Genomic DNA, 21,920 nt, shown 5'->3' with positions numbered 1-21,920 from the left:
AAATTCCCACCTTGCCCCATAAACTAGGCAACCAGCAAAGCTGGTACTATTGTTGGGAGGGAGGGCGGACCGAGACCAAAGAAGAACTGGGCAGTGCAGGGCAGGGCTAATAAAGCCCCAGCACTCCACTCCTGCCAATTCCCTGGATGGCCAGGAAAGCTCATTAGCCTCCCATCCTTCCGGGGAGGCAAACACAGCCCCTGTCCTATGCTGCCGTGCAGTGGCACCAGAGCCGGCATGTAGGCCAAGTAGGCCAAATATCTAGGAGTTTCCTAACCTGGAGAAATCCCTATACCCACCCCCTGCAGGTGGTCAAGGATGACCTGGTAACCCTGCTTCCCAGCATCCTTCCCTCCTTCCCACTCATGAACCAACCTTTCTTTATCTCCCCCTCCCCCATTTTCAGCTTTATTTATAACCTAGTTTTTCTCCCCTGTGAGGATTCAAAGCAGCTAACATCATTCTCTTCTCATCTATTTTATCTTCATTACAACCCACTGAGGTAGATTAATCTAACCCAGAATAATAGGGCCCAAACTCATCCAAAATGCTGCCATGGCAGAGTAGGAATTTGAACCAGTCTTCCAGGTCTCTTTTGTCTGTTCATGCATCCAGTCTCTGGATGTATCTACTGATGGGGCAATGCTGAGAATAAGATATATTGACCCAAAAGCACTTGCAGAGGTATCTTATAACCTCCTCCCCACTATTTCCCTTTTTCTACTTTTTTTTGCTCCTTCCTAATCACCAGCAAACTTACCTTTATCTGTTCCTATCTTCAGCTTTCCCTCTGTCCGGCTCCAATTCCTTTGGGCCAGAGTCCAAGGTGTGTGTGTGCCCTCCAATGTCCTTTCTTGAGCAGGCTTCAATTTAGGAAGAGGTGGGGGATTCACTACACACTGAGTCCCCTCTCTCTGGTGTTCTACCAGTCTTTTTGGTTGCAAGAGTGTGGACAGGTTCTTCCTCATTGACTCTCTCAAGCTGGCCTAATAAAGGAATGTGTGGGGACAAGCTGATCTTGGATTCCTTCAATACCCTCTCTTCAGGGGCAGGCTCACAGTGATTGAATGGAATCTGGGTCAATGGCCTCCATGTCTGGACCCTCCCTTCTTCTGACCTGTCCTCCCCTGAGATTTTTTTGTTGTTTTAAACAATTTTATTGATAACATATGGTAATAATTTCCATTAATAACTTCTTTTCATCTATCCCATATGCTTCTTTCTAATCACCCCTCCCCCCCTTGCTTGACCTCCGCCAGTGTTATTTTCTCAAAATATTAACATTAAAAGGTACCCTTAATTCCTAAGAACTAAAATTAATATTCTTCTTTCTTCTAAAGTTTAATCATTATCAAAAATTGTCCAATGTCCTTTTACTTTCCACTTGTCTTCTACATAACTTCTAAATTTTTTCCACTCCCTTTTAAAATCTTCTAAATCATAGTCTCTTAAAGTTCTTGTTAATTTGTCCATCTCACTCCATGTCATAACTTGTACAATCCAATCCCATTTTTCTGGTATTTTTTTCTTGCTTCCATAACTGCGAATATAGTGTCCTAGCAGCTGAAAGCAAGTACCAAATTATAGTTCTATTTTCTTTTGGAAATTGTTCCATTTGTAATCCCAACAGAAAAGTCTCTGCAGCTTTCTTGAATTCATATCCTAAGATCCTAGAAATTTCTTGTTGGATCATCTGCCAATACTTTTTCGCTCTTTCACAAGTCCACCACATATGGTAGAAAGAACCTTCATGTTTTTTACATTCCCAGCATCTATCTGGCATCTTGTTATTCATCTTTGCCAATTTTTTAGGAGTCATATACCATCTATACATCATTTTAAAGCAGTTCTCTTTAATACTCTGACATGTTGAAAGTTTCATAGAGTTCTTCCATAAATATTCCCATGTATCCATCTGTATTTCTTTATTTACATTTATTGCCCATTTAATCATTTGAGATTTCACTACATCTTCTGTAGACCATTTTAAAAGTAACTTATACGTTTTTGAAATTAATTTTTCATTATCTCCAAGCAGAACTTTTTCCATTTCTGTTTGCTCCTATCTTATTCCTTCAGTTTTAATATCGTTTTCCACCAAACTCTTTATTTGTTGCATTTGAAACCAATTGTATTTGTTATTCAACTCCACAGCAGTTTTCAATTCTATTTTACCACTTTGTATTTTTAATAGTTGATTGTATGACAGCAATTTTTCCTCACCTGTCTCAGCTGTTATTTTTATCACTTCTGCTGGCACTATCCATAACGGTTTTCTTTCATCACCATATTTCTTATACTTCATCCAGGTATTCAACAAATTATTTCTTATATAATGGTGAGAGAAAAAACTATCCATCTTTTTCTTCCAATAATACATATAAGCGTGCCAGCCGAATTTATTTTTGCCCTTTTGTCCTTATTGTTTAATGTAATCAATATCCCTCTCATTACGGTTTTATAAGCATCCCACACCATCTGAAATTCTATATCTATCATTTATTTGGAAGAAAGCTTTAGTTTCATTTTCTAGAGATGTCACTAATTCTTTATTTTGTAGTAAATCATTTAATCTCCATCTTCTCACTCTTTTAGACAATTTTGTAATCCATAGTATTGGGTTATGATCTGCCCCTATCTTCGGTAAGATCTCTATTTTCTTAGTTATAAGGCCTAAGTCCTTTGTACCCCATAACATGTCAATTCTAGAAAAAGTATTATGTCTTGCTGGAAAAAAAGTATAATCTCGTACTTCAGGATTAAATTTTCTCCATATGTCTTCCAGGTTTTCTTGTTTAACCAGTTCAAATAAGGATTTAGGCAATTTTCCTTCTTTATTGTTATTTTCTTCCCAGATCTGTCCAATGTATTCTGAATTGTTCCATTAAAGTCTCCCATAATCATGACCTGGTCATATGTCACTTCATCAAGTTGTTTTATAATGTCTTTAAAAAAAACAACTTTTGCACCATTTGGTGCATACAGTCCCAATAATATTTTTTTTCACATTTATTATTACTTCTACTGCAACAAATCTTCCATCTTTATCTTTAAATATTATTTTTGGGTCCAAGTCTTGTTTAATATAAAAAATCACACCCCTTTTCTTCTGTTCAGCCAATGAAAAAAATTCCAATCCCAATTGTCTATTCCATAAAAAATTATAATCCTTTTGTTTAATATGAACTTCTTGTAAGTAAATTATATTACAGTTTTGTTTTTTAATCCAATGAAATATTGCCTTTCTTTTTTGTGGTGAATTTAGTCCATTTACATTCCAAGATAATAATTTATAATCCATCATGGTGCAAATTCTTTATTCTCTTCATAAAATTTATGCAGCTCCTGTGTATTTGTAATTGTAATCCTTCTTCCTTGTAACTCAAAGCTCAAACCTTCAGGTATTATCCATCTATACCTCATTCCATTGTCACATAGTTTTTCTGTTAATTTCTTATATGTTCTCCTGTCATTTATCACTTGTTTTGGCAATTCTTTCATTATTCTTACTCTGCTTCCTCCCACTATCAATGTCTTTTCAAAATTTTTATTCAAAATTTTCCCCACCATTTCTTTTGTCATATATCTTACAACCACATCTCTTGGTAAGTTATTTTTCTTGGCATATGATGAATTCACTCTATACATACAATCATACATATTTCTAGTCCCTTCAGGATCTTCCTCTAAGAAATCAGCAATTATTTTTATTACATGTTCTTTTAAGTCTGTCCCTTCTTCTTCAGGTACTCCTCTCAGATGTATTTGTGTCTCCATCAATTTACAGTCATGGATTGTTATTTTTTCTTGCATTTTTAATAAGGTGGAATCCTGGAGTTTAACTTTCCCTTCTACCTCCTGCATTTTTTTTGACACTACCACTGTTTCATTTCTAAGCTCTTCCATTTCTTTTTTAAAGTCCTCAATATCTTTTTAAAGTTCTTTTTTGCAAGCATTTATCATCTTTTCCATCCCTTTCATCATCCTAGCTTCCATTGCTTCCAACTGATCTTGCATCTTCTCCAATGAGGCAGCCCTTGCACGGGTTACCTTTGACTCTGACATTAAAAAAACAGCGAAAAATTTGATATCACCAAATTAAATTTCAACTATCAGGTTTGATAGATTAGAACTTGCCCTTTCAAATGAGCCTAATTTCACCGTCCGACCTTCCCAGGCTCAGATATTAATTTTTTTAAAATTTAGCCTCCCAGTAATGGCCACTGATGTTTTTCTATGGTAATACAATCCTAGAGTAGGTCCACTTCTTCAATAATTACTTCCTGCTTTGCTTGCCCCAAGTCACGTTCTCACTGGTAACAAGTCTCACGATACTTGACGTATTTCCTGTGTTGACCGTAGAAACTGCATATCTCTGATGATGGTGCTTTCACTCCACTACCACAGGTAGACAAAACAATAAATTCCTTTCTAATTTTTAACACTGTCCTGAGATTTTAAGAGGCTGCTGGGTTGGCCTGCACAGGTCCCATGAGGCCCTGCTGTTGTTGGCTTCCTCCCCTGGCCTGTTCCCAGGTGCAGTTTGCTGCCTGAGCCCTACCTCGTGGCTGAGGCATGCACCAGGCCTGCTCGGGTCTGAAGTTGCTGTTGGCATATTCCCAGCCATAGCTTCATCCTAGTATTTCTCCACAGCCACTGGTCAGGCTATCTCTCACCAAAGTCCCCTTTCAAATAGGTGTGTGGGTGGGGCCACCATCCTTGGAAATGTTCTTTCCTTTCCCCTTGCAGCTTCTCCTGGGGAAAATGTTTAGTGCCAGTCACCAGGCCAGGTCCAGTTGCACAGTAGGAGACCAATAAGAACCTATAAGGGGTACATCATTTCCCTTTGTATCCCCTCTCCCATGTTATTTCCCTTTTCTTAGCTACCCCCAATCTTCATCTTAACTTGCTTACTTCTCTCCTTCCAACCTACCAAGCAGCTTGCCTTTTAACTGCCTTCCAATCTCAGTAGGGTTGCCAAGTCCAATTCATGAAATATCTGGGGACTTTGGTGGTGGAGCCAGGAGACTTTGGTGGTGGAGCCAGGAGACATTGGGGGCAGAGCCAGGAACAAGGGTGTGACAAGCATAATTGAACTCCAAAGGGAGTCCTGGCCGTCACATTTCAAGGGACCGCACACCTTCCTCCCATAGGAAATAATGAAGGATAGGGGCACCTTCTTTGGAAGCTCATAGAATTGGACTCCCTGGTCCAATCTTTTTGAAACTTAGGGAGTATATTGGGGAGAGCCACTGGATGCTATATTGAAAATCTGGTGCCTCTACCTCAAAAAACAGGGCCCCCAGAGCCCCAGATACTGTCAGATCAATTCTCCATTATTTCCTATGGGAATAAGCCTCCATAGGGAATCATGAGTTCCCAGCAGACATTTCCCTCCCCTCCCCCCCCCGGCTTTCTGATTACCCTGAAGCGGGCGGAGGGCCTCCAAACCGAGGGATCCCCTGCCCCCATCTGAGGATTGGCAACCCTATATCTCAGCTATATTTATTGAACATATGAATGTATGAACTGCCTTATACTGAATCAGACCCCCTTGGGTCCATCAAAGTCAGTCTTTGTCTACTCAGACTGGCAGCAGCTCTCCAGGGTCTCAAGCTGAGGTTTTTTCACATCTATTTGCCTGGACCCTTTTTAGTTGGAGATGCCGGGGATTGAACCTGGGACCTTCTGCTTCCCAAGCAGATGCTCTACTACTGAGCTGAGCCACCGTCCCTCCCCATATTATTCACTTCATTTAAATAATATTATTTACTTCATGTAAATAAACATGAGCCAACTTGTGGGGAGGGCTGGACATAAGCTGACTCTAATAAATAAATAAATGTATACTCTTCTACTGTCCACAATAGGAACTCAAAGCAGCTTACATCCTGTCCTTCATTTTATCCTCACAACAACCCTCTGAGGTAAATTAGGCTGAGAATATATAATTAGCCCAAGGTTACCCAATAAGCTTCCACAGCAAAACAATGATTTAGACCTGTATATCCCAGATCCTAGCTGGAAACTCTAAACACTACATCAGATTCTGTGGGAGGGGGACTACTGTTAAATAGTGCAAGCAATCAGGCCCAGGTGCCAGATAAGTCATGTGGTATCATGTTTGTTGGTGTTTGCTGCTGGCCCTGGCCCCAGTGAGTCCTCCTTCAAAGACCAAAACAGTCCTTCCCCCTGCCCTTCACTAACAGAAACCATGGCTTGAAGTCTGTGTTTGCCTAACAACAGCCACTGATTATGTTCATTTCTAATAGTGTTGTTTCTAATATTTGGGGAAGTTTTAACTCCCTGCCATATTTTTTTTAAAAAAGATTTCAAATGTTTTTACAAAACTGGGCCTTTTTCAGGTTTGTAGAAAGATCTGTCTTGTATTTTCATGCCTCCACTCTCAGGATTTAAGCATCCACAAATTTAGCCACAATGATAACCAGATATGATTATCAGATCATATGATATGTCTACTTCCAGAGGATGTGAGACAGTTCTAATGCCAACTCTGTCCATCATGATAGAGGCAAATACAGACTGAAAACAAGCTAATAACTGAAAACAGTTCTTAGCCCCTTTTAGAGAGCAGAACTGACATTTTTTTTAAAAAAAAGAATATGTAACTGAGACACCCCATGAGCATCACAGATCCGTAATTTACAGTATATGATTAATAAATGTCAGTATTAATATTTATACTTTTGATTTACATGTTGACTTTTCTGCTTCAAATGGATCAAAGTTCTCTTGATTTGCATGGCAGTTCTACTACATTTCATGACTGGATGCAAGAGAGAATGCACTTTTAATCAATAATAAATTTGTAATAAAATTTGCATAAAGTTGTAATAAATTTGCATTCTCATTAACATGAAATATATTTATAAAGGCCAGCCAACCAATGGAGGAATGTACTAAGCTCAATTCTGAACTGAGATTAGTTCATTGTAATTTTGTAGCATATATTTGGCACACATTAAATTAATTACTCTAACATGATTAAAGTAAAATCAGACAAGACCTTCTATTTGAGTACATATTCTACACTGGGCAAAAACAACATTTCCTCCAAAGCAGAAATCAGCCTTTAAATCTAGGATGTATTCAACAATATTCAGGTTTGTTAAATGGATTGTGTAAATAATCTTGTGGAAGACCTCTAAAACCAGTTCTGTACATTGAGATCACTACAGGAAATCTAATGTCATACATCTAAAAGCAATTTTGCAACATGTAGATATCACACACATACCTAAAAAACTAGCCTAATAAGATTCCTTAGCCATATACATGAGATATGAATGTACACTCATGTATTTAGATGCTGTGGTTATACCTGTGGCTGCTATGGGAAATGTTATTCCAACATTGTGCTGTACACAGCTATCATAAATTGGGAGGTCCCTGTGAATGTGGCTGCTTATTTACCTGTTTCCAGTATAGTTGATCCTCCTTTGTAGTTCTGGAACCTAACATTTTTGCGTGTAAGCAGGACCCATATCAATTTTATATGCAACTATATCATGTCTAAAACCAGAACTGTAAACAGAAATTCCTGCATACAGTGTGGGGGGAAATATATCTGCATCCTATACAGAGAAATATGCACTTCTCCTTCCCTGTAACACAAGGCAGAAGGAAGACCAAAGCTGATCTCCATAGAGACCCAACAGAAATGGACCTCAGACCATATCCTCCTCTTCTGTTTATTTTTTTCCCAATAATCTCTGAGGTATAGTATTGCCAATTGTCGAGCCTCAAATGGCAGGGGCAACTGAAACAGAGCTTCTGAAGTATAGGTAGGATCATATGGAGAAGGTGGTCCTTGAGGTATATTGGTCCCAGGCCTTGCAAGGCTTTAAAAATCAATACCAGCACCCTGATTTGAGCCTGGAGAAAAACGGGAAGCCAGTGTAGATGGAACAAAACTGACTTGATATGGTTCCTATGACTCATTCCTGTCAACATCCTGGCTGCAGTATTCTATACTAACTACAGCTTCTTTGACCCATGTAGAATACATTGCAGTAGTCTAATCTAGACATTATCAGGGAGTGAAATACAACGGCAAGATCTTTTTTGCCCAGGAAAGGCCACCGCTTACTCACCAGCCAAACATGATGAAAGGCATTCCTGGTCATCGCTGCCACCTGTTTATCCAACAAAAGGCTTGAGTCTAGAAGCACCTCAGGATACAAACCTAGATTTCCCAATCCCCAGGTCCCAGTGAGGGATCCCCCGTTTTTACAGGTTTCCCCTCCACCAAGAGCCCGCTGGTCGGAGGGGGAAGCCACGCCCCCACAGTCACCATCTACCTTTAGAGGTGGGGCAGGTTTAGAAACCTGCAAACAGGTCCATTTTTAAAATGTGTACCTTTAAAACTGAGCAGGAAACAGGAAGCGCTTCATGGGAAAGGGTCAGTAACAGTTTTGTCAGAGAACAGCCCCTCCCTTTGTTTTGCTTTCATTTTCAGAGCAAATAAAGTTGTGAAGGAACCAGACCCAGTAAGTGTTTCTGTGTGAGAGAGAGGGAGAGGGCAGGGGATTCCCTGGTTTGGAGACCCTCCTCCCACTTTAGAAAGGGAAATGTTTACTGGGGAATGTTTACTGGGCACTCTATCATTCCCTATGGAGAACGATTCCCATAGGGAATAATGGGGAATTGATCTGCAGGTATCAGGGGCTCTGGGGGGGGTGTTTTTTGAGGTAGAGGTACCACATTTTCAGTATAGCATCTAGTGCCTCTTCCCAAAATACCCCCCAAGTTTCAAAACAATTGGACCAGGGGGTCCAATTTCATGAGCCCCAAAAGAAGGTGCCCCTATCCTTTATTATTTCCTATGGAAGGAAGGCATTTTAAATGGTGTGCTGTCCCTTTAAATGTGTTGGCCAGAACTCCCCTGGAGTTCAATTATGCTTGTCACATCCTTGTTCCTGGCTCCACCCCCAATGTCTCCTGGCTCTACTTCCAAAGTCCCCAGATATTTCTTGAATTGGACTTGGCAACCCTATACAAACCTGCTATTTTAGGGTGAATGAAACCCCATCCAAAACAAGGGATTATCAATGCATCCTGGGTCAGACCTCCCCACACACACACACACACACACAAAAAGACACCATGATAAATGGTATCAAAAACTGCTGAGAGGTCCAGGAGAATCAGCCAGGTTGCATTTCCATCTCCCCGTGTGCAGCATCCACCAGAATAACTACTGCAATTCCATAACTAGGCCTAAAAACAGATCGTAATGGATCAAAATAATCCACTACATTCAGCAATCGCTGAAGTTGGCCAGTTACCACTTATTAAATCAGCTTGCTCAAGAATGTAAAGTCAAGTCATTGTTACAGTCAGCAACCAGCACACTTAATTCATACAAAGCATTTGACTATAACACGTGGAATAAAACCATTAGAAAACCATTTTCTTCACCCAAAGGGTGATTAACATGTGGAATTCACTGCCACAGGAGGTGGTGGCAGCCACAAGCATAGCCACTTTCAAGAGGGGTTTAGATAAAAATATGGAGCAGAGGCCCATCAGTGGCTATTAGCCACAGTGCGTGTGTATATATAAATTTTTTTGCCACTGTGTGACACAGAGTGTTGGACTGGATGGGCCATTGGCCTGATCCAACATGGCTTCTCTTATGTTCTTAGAAGCATTCATAAAATTGGGTATCTGTAACTATAACAAAGAGATAGGATAAAACAGCCATAAAATGTATTTAAGAATTAGCTATAAAATTAAAACTTAGTCTATCTGCCTCATGTTTTACGTTCCTGTTCAAGAATGGTACATTTGAGACTGGATGGTAGCTATTTAACTTTCCTGGGTCTAGAGTAGGTTTCTTTGGGAGCAGATGCACCATTGTTCATTTCAAGGCAAGAAAGACCACCCCTCTCTCAGGGAGGTGTTTATTGTCTCCCAGAATCAGTCCACCAGCTTTCCCAGTAGGTTTAAGCATTTGTAAAATATTTCTCCTGATTAGAAACAGCTTAAAGAGGAGACTGGATAAACATATAGAGCAGAGGTCCATCAGTGGCTATTAGCCACAGCATGTTGTTAGAACTCTCTGTCTGGGGCAGTGATGCTCTGTATTCTTGGTACTTGGGGAAAGACACAGTGAGAGGGTTTCTAGTGTTCTGCCCCCACTAATGGGGGCCTGGGTTTTTTGGTCACTGTGTGACACAGTGTTGGACTGGATGGGCCATTGGCCTGTTCCAGCATGACTTCTCTTATGTTCTTGTAAGCTACCTTGAGGTCTTCAAGGGTGGCTAAAAATGTTTAAAATAAATAGATAATAAAACCAGGGCACTGACAAGAGCCCCAACCATATTAACAGGAAAATCCCCTAATGTTGCCCATAACCAATTGGATCCAACAGATTATGGGAGCGGATCATCTTGATCAATCCCCCATGTGATGAACTGCTCTTTTTAAAAGCTTAGAAGTACTCTATGAACAACTCAAGGACTGTGAAGGGTTAATTCTTCACAGAAACAGAGAGCCTTGAGTGATAGGCTGCTCCAATGTGACCACACTGTCATGTCCTGCATTTAAGGGTGGCTTGCTACAGTCATATTGTCAGACACCCTACTTTGGAGCTTCCCCAGGGCCTCCCAAAAGCATTTCTCCTAAAGCCTATGGACAATTCTGAAAAGGAACTCACATATAATCATGGGAGCTTGCCTGTAACATGGGCCCTGGAGGTTGCAGAAATAGAACAGCTATCTTGTCTACATGCCATCTGCCTCCCCATCTTTTCTCCAGTAGGTATCAGTATCTTCAGAAAAGCCCCAGCATGTCCTCTCCTTTATCTCTCTGAAGAGTAAAATTCCTTTAGTGACATTCATCTGTGATACATCTTCATCTGGTCTTTATTGCCTCTCCTCTGGCCAAAAGTCCCTTTAAGCTGCAAACTTCTCTGGAAAAAAGGTTTATGATACTCTTCTTGGACTATCCTCTATGTTACCAAAACAAACAAGTAAGGTACTACCTTTGAAGTATCAAATAGATGGTATCAGCCATCCACCCTACATACACAGGATATGCCCACTAGAGTGCCATCATCCCTCTTGATCAAAATCTGGAAAAAAACCTGATAAAAAGCCTTCAACAAAATATTGAAAGACTTCAACAAAATAACAGCTTAAAGAGGAGACTGGATAAACATATAGAGCAGAGGTCCATCAGTGGCTATTAGCCACAGCATGTTGTTAGAACTCTGTCTGGGGCAGTGATGCTCTGTATTCTTGATACTTGGGGAAAGACACAGTGAGAGGGTTTCTAGTGTTCTGCCCCCACTAATGGACCTCCTGATGGAGCCTGGGTTTTTTGGTCACTGTGTGACACAGTGTTGGACTGGATGGGCCATTGGCCTGTTCCAGCATGACTTCTCTTATGTTCTTAACCCTGATGAATGTTTGGGATCTCATGATCAAAGATAAGAAACTTCTCAGTCCTTTGTTCAGACTCAGACCCCTGCCTCCTAAGATACCTTCTCCAGTGTATAAAAATGGCCGCCCAGCCACAGCTCAGTGTGTCTTGTTTTGGGTGCCCACTGACTTGCACCCTCACACTTTGTTTGGGTCCCCTTTGTCCATGATACACTTGCCATTCACAATCTCCTTCCATATATTTCTGCACATCTGGATGGTAAATATCACCTCAAAACCTCCATTATGTCTCTATGCTCCTCCATTTCTCTGTAGCCTTGTTTGCTTGCTTTGGTGTGTGTGTCTTGCATTTAACTAGTATTTTTCAAGAAAGCTATTTTTCTTTTAAATTGGTCTCAATCATTTGAGAATTTTTCTCTTTGGAACTTACCCTGGTATCCACAAGTGTATGATCCTGCCTGTTATTCCCATTTTGCCAGTTCAGTCTCCCTGACAATCTAATTGGTTAGAGTACAGAAAGACCTGAGAACTGAATCCTGAGGAGACAGCCAGTCAGATTTCTCCCTTGACTGACTTGAGAGAGAGTCTAACATAAGCAGAGAACTGGAGAAAGTTGGCAAGGACAAGTGGGTAGTTAGGCAAAGACTCCCATTCAGGCCATAAAAAAAAGATACAGATCTTCTAGAGAGAGAGAAACTTTCCTTACTCAATTAAAACAGGCAGATAGCTTTGAAGAGTGCAGCAATCCCTAGTCTGCTGTGATTAGAAACTGTCAGTTAAAACTCAAGATGACTACTGTTGTTTCAAGAGAAGGTGTTTGGGCACTGGAAAGAATGTACCAGCCTTCTGAAAACCAAAAGAGTTACAGAACACTCAGAGAAAATGTATTGAAGTGTTTGAGGAAAACACTGGAACAAAAGCATCTCAACATAAAGATTTAAATAAATGTGAAAAGCTTAAGAAATTCTCATCAGCCTGAAACACAAGAACTAAATTATGTGCATGTACTGATTTTATCTCAGAGTTAACTATACTGAGTTACCTCAGAAATTTTCAACCTCTGATTTCACCTGACCTTTCCTGTGTTAAACAAAATATATTGTTATTTTTGAATTTCAAAATGCCTCAAGTGCCATTTAAGTTGCTTAAGTTAAAGAAGGTTCTCAACCCTTCCCTCAGGTTCCTGGGCTGAGCCAACAGCCAAAATATCATACTGTGACAGGGTGGGGCAGCCAGAGATCTTCAGCAAAGAAGAAAATACATTACTAGGGTAGCTCAGTCAGTAAAGGGGAAAAAAAACCAGAGGGAAAATCTTGCCTTTGAGGGAGGAAAGCGGACAGGGCCATCATACTTTTGGAGGTACCTGTACAAAGCTGCATCTTGGACTATAACTCTGCTTAGAGTAGCTTAGCTGTGGTTCAGCCTTGCATATTGCTGGCACAAAAAAAAGATTTAGCAGTAAAGGTGACAGCAGTGGTTTCTCCAGAAATGAATGACTTCTCCCTTATACTGCTCTATTGCACTTCCTTCTATTTATTTTCCTTATAAAGTTTTTGGTGATACAGGGAGAGAAGCACTGGGTCAAGGTATAAAGCTAAAGCATAAGAATATTAAAAGGATTTATGCTTCATTTCTGTTCTCATACCCTTTTTTAAAAAACAAAAAATTCAAACATTGTTTTAAATAACAGAGCCTGAGGTATTAAAAAGTTATTTTTCAACAGAATGATCTGCTGCAAGAAAAGAATACAATCAAATAAAGGAAAAGTCTTACTGAGTTATATAAAACAGGTCTTTTGCCTTCAAGCCATATGCTGAATAATATCAGAGAATCTACACAGAGAATTGCCCAGTCCCCATTACTAAATGCATTTGCATTGAATATGCACATTCTCTGCTTTTTCAGGCTCATGGATAAAAGTCTGATAAATAGATATAACCACCTAAATGTGTATTTCGATTTAGTATGAAAAATAAAGCTAACTGCTGAATATTCAGTTTTGTCTAAGAATCCTCCTTAACAGCTTAAATGAGAACTCAAAAGTATTAAGTAGATTTGCCTCTAGACTTTAAAGAGATGGGAAGTGACGCAGATGGCTAAACATAAGACTGTAACTTAACCAAATTTCACAAGTCCTCCCACACTCACAAAATGTATCCTAAAATGAATACATACAACTTCCTGTGAGCATAAAAGAGTGAGAATTGTCTCCATATGTCCATGAGTCAAGGCAAACGTATCCTCAGGGGGTAATTTGAGCAGACACCTGCAGAGCTCCCAGCAGTCTGGTAGCTGCAGGGCTCTCTTAGGTCATGCCACAGTTGTCTTCTCATTGGGAAGCATGTCTTAGGGCGAAACCAGGTGTGACAGCTCTTCAAAGTTGTGTGTGTGGGGGGGGGGGGGGGAGAAAATAAGATCACATATTGCTGCCATGCTATGGACCTCATGGCAGTTTTTAAATGGCTAAGTTCTTCTCTAAAATGGCAGTGGTGGCCACAAGTAGGCTCTGTGGCTACTGTCACATCTTGTTTGGCCCTTATGTTCCTTTCTTTGCTGTGTTCCTTGTGTGCATGGGGTATGCCTGTGTCTGAGCTTAGGATAGTTGCCTATACCCCCAATTAAGGAGCATGTAGAGAATGAATAATAGAAGCCAAGAATCCCTATTGACATCATAACACTAATGGAGAACAGAAATGTGCAGAAAATGTTGCCATATTTCAAGGGTGGCCAAAGGTGGCTCTCCAGATGTTTTTTGCCTAAAAATTCCATCAGCCCCAGCCAGCATGGCCAATGGCTGGGGCTGATGGGAGTTGTAGGAAAAAAACATCTGGAGAGCTACCATTTGCCACTCCTGCTATATTTCATACCTAGGCAGCTCAGGCAACTTCTAGAGTCACCAGATTCTTAGGAAAAGGGCCATCCCTCCTGCTAGGCAAACTAGGTGGTTGTCTAGGGTGCTGGGAGGTTCAGGGTGATGAATTTGGCTCCCCCCCTTCCTGGCACCCATGGCAAATGCTTAGTTTGCCTGCCTGCCTGCCTGCTTTCCTCATCCTCGTTGCCCGCCCGCCATCCATCCATCCCTCTCCCACTCCTCCCCCCTCACTCCGATGCCCCACCCCATTGCCGCGGCTGTTCTGGCTTCTTTTGATGATCTTTTGAAGATCCCGCGAGAAGAGACTTTGCTCCCCTTCACTTCTGCTTCTGGGAAGGAGGGGGAGTGAACTCTCTTCCCACGGACTCTTCAAAAGATAAGATACCGCGCTAGCCTCGTTGAAGCCGGGAAGAGGGCGACGGCGGGGAAGGACCAGCCTCGGCGGCAAAGGAAAAGGGAAGGGAAAGTGGGCAGGGGGACCAGACTTGGCAGATGGGGGAGCAAGAGAAGGTAGGGGACAGTAGCTGCAGGGAAGGACCAGGCAGGGGAGCAAAAGAGCACGGCGCTAAAGGGAGGGAAGATGGCTGCTGTGGGGTAGGGACCAGCCTGGGGGGGCAGTGAAGGGAAAGAAAGGAGGGCAGTGGAGAAGGACCAGCCTTTGTGGGGGGGGAAGGGAAGGAGGGCAGTGGGGGGCGGGGGCAGGGAGCCTGCCTGGGGCGCCATCCGCCCATGGGCCAGCACTGCTTAGGAAATCCTGCATTCTTTCAGACTAATGTTATGGAAAGCTGTCCTTCCCTACACAATTGTTAAAGGTAGAAGATCCCAGTTCTCTTTCAACCTTAACAGGTGCATAAGGCCTGCAGTTGCTTGAAAGGTCCACTTAGCTAAGCCCTGGGTATGCCACACACAATCACACTGAAACGGGAAAAAAGTGCCAGACCTTTGGTCACTCAAGTTCAGTATTGTCTACTCAGACTGGCAGTGACTCTCCAGGGTCTTAGTCTGAGGTATTTCACATCACTTATTCCTTGCTCTTTTAAACTTGAGATGGTAGGGATTGAAACTGAGACCTTCTTCATGCCAAACAGATGCTCTACCACTGAGCCACAGCCCCTTCCACAGCCCTTCCACAATTCCATTTATTGCTTGATTGATGGATTTTTAAAAGGAGCAATTTAATACATACAATGTTCAATGCATTAAGCCTTTCCAGGAGTACTTTTTAGTCCATTTTCCACAAATAGCAAGTTAGGATGTATGAAATTCAAAAAAGCTTTTTGAATCAATTTGTCTCTCATGCTTTTTTTCTCCTCCTGCTTGGGTGCCCTAATTCTCAGAATTAATGTCAGTAAAAGTATATCAGTAAAACAAAGGCTGTGAACTTATTAATACAGATCAGCAAGTACCAAAGAATGGAATCCCTTCGCAAATAACAGAGAGCATCAAGGTGACTTATATAAAATAATCAAGGAAGATTATTATTTCAAAAATCATACAGATGTCACTATATGGGTCCTCTTCCAAAGATTAAATGCTTTTAAGCAAATGTGGGCCATGAGAATAATGTGAATGAGCCACTTTCTGTCTTTTACTTCTGAGTCACAGAAACAAAGGCAACATGGTAAAGCAGGTAGAGTGTCAGACTAGCTTCTCAGAGAACCAGATTTGAATTCTGCTGGGTAACACTGCGCCAGTCACACAGTTTCACTCATAAGTTTGTTGTGAGAATACAATGTAGAAAGGAAGACTGTGTTATAAGCCACTTCAGATCCCCATTGGAGAGAGAAATGGAGTATAAATTATATATATAGACAATTCCGTCATGACAAATTAAAATATTCTTCTTATAGACACAGAGAAATCCTAAGATTCTGATATTCATATTAAATTTTGCTTCTTGGTTTTCCCCCCAGAACTGGATGAAAAATTATTTAAGACTGAAAAATTGCTCAAGATCAGCTCAAATTCTAGAAATGTGCTCTGAAGCTCAGAGGTACAGTCATTTCCTGGGAGGAAAAAAATAAAAATAAAATAATAATAATAATAATAATAATAATAATAATAATAATAATAATAATAATAATAATAAATTTTATTTCTACCCCGCCCTCCCCGCAAAGCGGCTCAGGGCGGCTAACAGTAAATAATATATTAACATAAATAGTAAAACATTAGATTAACAATTAAAATTACACATAAAAACCCGTTAATTCAATTAAAATACTTAATTTACATTACATTATATATATATCTGGCAGTAATAGCTGTTCTGGCGCTGATTCTGCCAATTTAAATGGTGTTAAAGATGGCGGTTCTTCGTTCATTGCAACTCAGCAGTCCGTATCATTATAGGCGCGTCTAAAAAGGGCAGTCTTGCAGGCCCTGCGGAACTGGTCGAGGTTCCGCAGGGCCCGCACCTCCTCCGGGAGCTGGTTCCACAGTGCAGGTGCCGCAACTGAAAAGGCTCGCACCCTGGTGCTTTGGAGCCTGGCCTCTCTCGGCCCAGGGATGGTCATTTTGTTTTTACTTGCTGACCTCAGTGCCCTCTGGGGTTCATACGGGGAGAGACGGTCCCTTAGGTAGGCAGGTCCTCGGCCATATAGGGCTTTAAAGGTAATAACCAACACTTTGTACTGGACTCGGTAGATAACTGGCAGCCAGTGCAGTCCGCGCAGCCCCGGCTGTATGTGCTCCCATTTCGGGAGCCCCAGTAACAGCCTAGCCGCCGCATTCTGCACTAGCTGCAGCTTCCGAGTCCGGCACAGAGGTAGCCCCAAGTAGAGGGCATTACAGTAGTCCAATCTTGAGGTGACCGTTGCATGGATCACTGTTGCGAGGTCGCGGCGTTCCAGGAAGGGGGCCAACTGCCTTGCCCGCTTCAGATGAAAGAATGCTGACTTGGCAGTGGCTGCTATCTGGGCCTCCATTGATAATGAAGGCTCCAGTAAAACACCCAAACTCTTTACCTGGCGCACTGGTTCCAATGGTGCGCCGTCGAAGGTTGAGAGAGCTATTTCCCCTCCCTGGGCGCCGCGACCCACGCAAAGGACCTCTGTCTTCGCTGGGTTCAACTTCAACCCACTCAATCTAAGCCACGCCGCTACAGCCTGCAAGGCCCGATCCAGGTTCCCTGGGGCGGAGCCAGGCCGGCCGTCCATTAGTAGATAGAGCTGGGTGTCATCTGCATATTGATGGCAACCCAGCCCAAACCTCCAGACAATCTGGGCAAGGGGGCGCATATAAATGTTAAACAGCATTGGGGAGAGAACTGCTCCCTGAGGCACCCCACAATCAAGTGTGTGCCTCTGGGATCGCTCGCCCCCAATGGCCACCCTTTGTCCCCGATCGGAGAGGAAGGAGGAAAGCCACTGTAAGGCCAGCCCCCTAACCCCTATGTCGGCAAGGCGGCGCTTTAGTAACTGATGGTCGACTATATCAAATGCCGCCGACAGGTCTAATAACATCAGTACCGCAGAGCCGCCCCGATCCAGATGCCGCTGAAGGTCATCCACCAAGGCGACCAGCACTGTCTCCGTCCCATGGCCCGGTCGGAACCCAGACTGGCACGGGTCAAGGACGGAAGCGTCATCTAGGAACCTCTGTAGCTGCAACGCCACTGCCCTCTCAATAATTTTGCCTAGGAATGGTAGATTAGACACCGGACGGTAATTCGCCAATTCGGCCGGGTCTGCTGTACATTTTTTTAAGAGAGGGCGAACCAACGCCTCTTTCAGAGGCGTTGGGAAGTGCCCCTCTATGAGGGATCTATTTATGATGTCCCGTAAAGGATTTCTGAGCTCCCTCTGGCAGGATTTAATCAGCCAAGAGGGGCAAGGATCCAAATCACATGTTGTTGGGCGAGCAGCGGAGAGGATCCCATCGACTTCCTCCAGGTCGAGCGGGTCGAAGCGATCCAGGACCAACCCCGAAGACAGGCACGGAGCCTCAATTTCACTCACTGTTTCCAAGGTGGTAGGCAGGTCTTGGCGGAGCAATGAGATTTTATCCGCAAAATATTTCGCAAATGCCTCACAGCCAACCTCCAATTCTCTAATGTTTGGTTTGCCTTGTGGCAAAGTTATAAGGTCCCCAATTATTCTAAACAGTTGTGCTGGGCGCGAATCTGCGGATGCAATCTTGGCTGCAAAGTAATTTTTCTTTGCGGCCTTGACTGCCATCTCATACGACTTCATAAGCGTTCTGTAGGATGTTCTCATTGCTTCGTCCCGAGTATGTCTCCACTGCCTCTCTAGTCGTCTGAGCCCTTGTTTGAGTTGGCGCAATTCCAAGGTGTACCATGCGGCCAACCTCCTACGAGGGCGCAGAGGGCGCCGGGGTTCTATTTCGTCAATGGCCCTGGTTAATCGGTCTTGCCAGGTTTCCACAAGGCCATCGAGGGAATTGCTAGTGGGCCAGGGTTCCCTCAGGGCCGTTTGGAACCGTTCCGGGTCCATCAGGCTCCGAGGGCGAGCCAAAATAGGCTCTCCGCCCATACAGGGTTGGGGTGGCGTCCCCACACGAGCCTTAAGGGCTAGGTGATCCGACCATGGTACCGCTTCCAGCGCGATATCGCTCACCGAAATCCCGGACGCAAAGATCAGGTCTAGTGTGTGTCCGGCTTGGTGCGTGGGAGTCGTAACAAATTGAGAGAGCCCCAGTGTCGCCATGGAAGACACTAGGTCCATCGCCTGAGTGGAGGCCATGTCGTCGGCATGGACGTTGAAGTCACCCAAGACCATAAGCCTCGGGAACCTCAACGCCCAGCCCGCCACTGCCTCCAATAGTGATGATAAGGCGCCGGTTGGTGCGTTAGGCGGACGGTACACCAACCAGACTGCCAACCCCTCTCCGGCATCCTACGCCAAACCAGCACATTCAATACCATCGATCCTTGGGTCCGGGAGGGCCCGAAAGGAGTAATCCTCCCGTATGAGTAACGCCACTCCTCCCCCCCGCCCGCTGGTCCGCGATTGGTGAAAGACCGAGTATCCCGGGGGGGCCATTTGGGAGAGAGCCACTGTCTCCCCTTCCCTCACCCAGGTCTCGGTCACGCAAGCCAGGTCCACGTCCTGTTGGAGCAGAAACTCCCTCAGGATCGCAGTCTTGTTGTTTACGGACCTGGCGTTGCATAACACCAATGACAGAGGCGAGCCATTCCTCTTGGCCCCACTACCTGCCACCGTTGGGATGGGAAGTAGACTGGAAGGTGGCCGAGCCCCTTTTTGTCTCTGTCTCCTTCCTTTGAATAACTGTCTACTCCCACCGTCATACCTTCCCCTCCCCAGGAGCACTGGAATCCCTTGGCCGGACATTGCGGTTGCACTGGGTAAAATTCTCAGATCTTATTTGCCAATTCCCTCCTGGTCTGTCGTTTTAGCTTATCCTCTTACTAACCTCTCTGACTCCCACCACTTGGCCCACTTCCTATACCTTGGATCAATTAATTTAATTAATTTAGTTGCCCTCCCCAGTCTATTTCAATCAATTGCTACAAAAACTTCTATAAATTTAATCCTCCCAGTATCAATAAATATCCTCCCTCCCCACCCCTCATTCTTAGAAACTGAGAATCAATAAATACATTCCAATATATATAAATATATATTAAATCTAATTTACCAATTGATTGAGTTAAAATATCCTAATAAATTAATTAACAATAAAATTATGACAGTTCTGTTGATAATCAGGCCATTGGTCAGTCATTAAGGAATAGATTGCACGTTGTCCATTGTCCGCCTGGTTTATTGGGCTTGGGTGTTTTAAAGTGCAAGTGCAGGTGTTACAGTCTGGAGGAGAGATGAGGGAGGCGATCTCTTCTATGGTCTTCCACATTGATGATTTTTGTCTCTCTGATCCACGCCAATGTTGTTTATTCCGTGTGCAAACTGAGCTCCCCTGAGCCCCGTACAGGGCTTCTCTATTGGGGTTGCCCAAGTCGGTGGTCAGTTGTATTGTATGGCGTTTTAATGATCAGTCGGAGGGGGAGGTGGAGGGTAAGGGTAAGACGGGTTGATGAAAAAGAGGGGGGGGAGCAAGAGGTGGGCGGTCGAAGGCAGGGGCTAGAGAGCGCCCTCCTAGTTTCCACCTAGTCTCCGTTCTCGGGGTGGCCCGCTGTTTGGCCGCCGCTCCCCGCGCGCTCTCCACGCGCCGCTCCACCACTTCGCAGCCCCCGAGACTCGACCACAACGTTCTCAGCTGGCCCTCGGCCCCGGCCTCCAGCGTCTCCCCGGGCGAGCTCTCTCCGCTCGACTCTCGGCTCTGTTGCCTCCCGACCCCCGCAGCACGCTCGCGACGCCCAAAGTCGGCGCCCTCCGTCGCCCTCGCTCCCAGCCCCCAACGTCTCACCAGGGCGAGCTCTTCGCGTGCGGCTCTGATGTACACCAACCCCCGCAGCTCGTCCGCAGCGCCCTCAGCTGGCCTCACTCCCGGCCTCCGACGTCTCGCTAGGCCTCGTCAGCTCAGTCTCTCCTCACCGGGGCAAGCTCTCCACGGCAGTCCGTGGTCGCGCCTCACCTCCACCGCAGCGCTAGGCCAGTCGGTCTTCGGTGAGTTACTTTGCTCCCGGTTGGGCCGCCGTTGTTCCTCGTCTCTGCTGCTGCACCACAGTTGTTCGAGTGGTTGTTGTTATTTTGTTGATGTTGTTTAGTTTAGTTGCTATGTCTGTTAGTATTAGTTATTAGTTATTCAGTTGTTATAGTTATTAAACGGCGGGAGCCCCAGCGCTAGGCTTCTACCGCCGCCGCCATGGATAAAAGGAAGTCCTTCTTCACTTTAAATTCACATTTAAAAAGGTCATTTTAAATTAAACTGTCTGAATATTTCAATATCCATTATGCATAAAGAGCAACTTCAACAAAACTCAGTGGAAATGGAGCATTTCTTTTCATTGGGGCTTCAACAGGAACTATTTGTTAGTACAACACTGGTTATATGTCATCATTTGAAGGTTTATCACTCTAACTTACCAGTTACATGCGTGAACTTCCATGGCTGAATAGCATTGGGGCTGATGGAAGGATTAAAGATAGCGGCTAAGCGTAAAAACTGTGTTGTAATAGGTGATTTTAACTACCCACAGATTGATTGGGTCGATATGTGTTCAGGTCGAGAGAAAGAGATTGAGTTTCTAGATGCTCTCAATGACTTTGCTATGGAGCAGATGGTCACAGAACCTACCAGGGGTGGGGTGATCCTGGATTTGGTCCTAAGTAATGCCCAAGACTTGGTGAGAGATGTAAAAGTGATCGCACTGCTTGGGAGCAGTGACCATAATGTTATTGATTTCACCATTTGTATAAATACGGAGTTGCCCCAAAAGATCAGCACAACCACGTTTAACTTTAAAAGGGGTAAATTCTCTGAGATGAGGAGTCATGTGAAGATGAAACTGAAAGAAAAGGTAAATACAGTCAAAACCCTTGGGGAAGCTTGGAGGCTATTTAAAACTACAATCCTAGAAGCTCAGATAAAATATACACCACAAGTTAGGAAAGGCACAAACAGGTATAAGAAAAGGCCTGCATAGTTAACAAACAAAGTAATGGAAGCTGTAAAAGGTAAGTGGTGGAAAGCTAGTCCAAGTGAGATTAATAAAAGGGAACACAGCCTGTGGCAAATCAAATGCAAGACTGTGATCA

General features: G+C 43.6%; 1 protein-coding gene and 1 pseudogene across 4 annotated transcripts in view; one reads left to right on the top strand and one right to left on the bottom strand.

Annotated features, from left to right (window-relative positions):
* LOC132573435 (uncharacterized) overlaps positions 1–20,730 on the top strand; it is a 60,310-nt pseudogene extending 39,580 nt beyond the window's left edge.
* Positions 1–21,920, bottom strand: part of SORCS1 (sortilin related VPS10 domain containing receptor 1) — a 763,613-nt gene that overhangs the window by 469,563 nt on the left and 272,130 nt on the right. The window lies entirely within an intron of this gene.

This window comes from Heteronotia binoei, chromosome 6 (assembly GCF_032191835.1).
Source record: "Heteronotia binoei isolate CCM8104 ecotype False Entrance Well chromosome 6, APGP_CSIRO_Hbin_v1, whole genome shotgun sequence".
NCBI classification, from domain to species: domain Eukaryota; kingdom Metazoa; phylum Chordata; class Lepidosauria; order Squamata; family Gekkonidae; genus Heteronotia; species Heteronotia binoei.
Note: the sequence above shows the minus strand (reverse complement) of the source record. Positions and strands in the feature narration are given on the sequence as shown.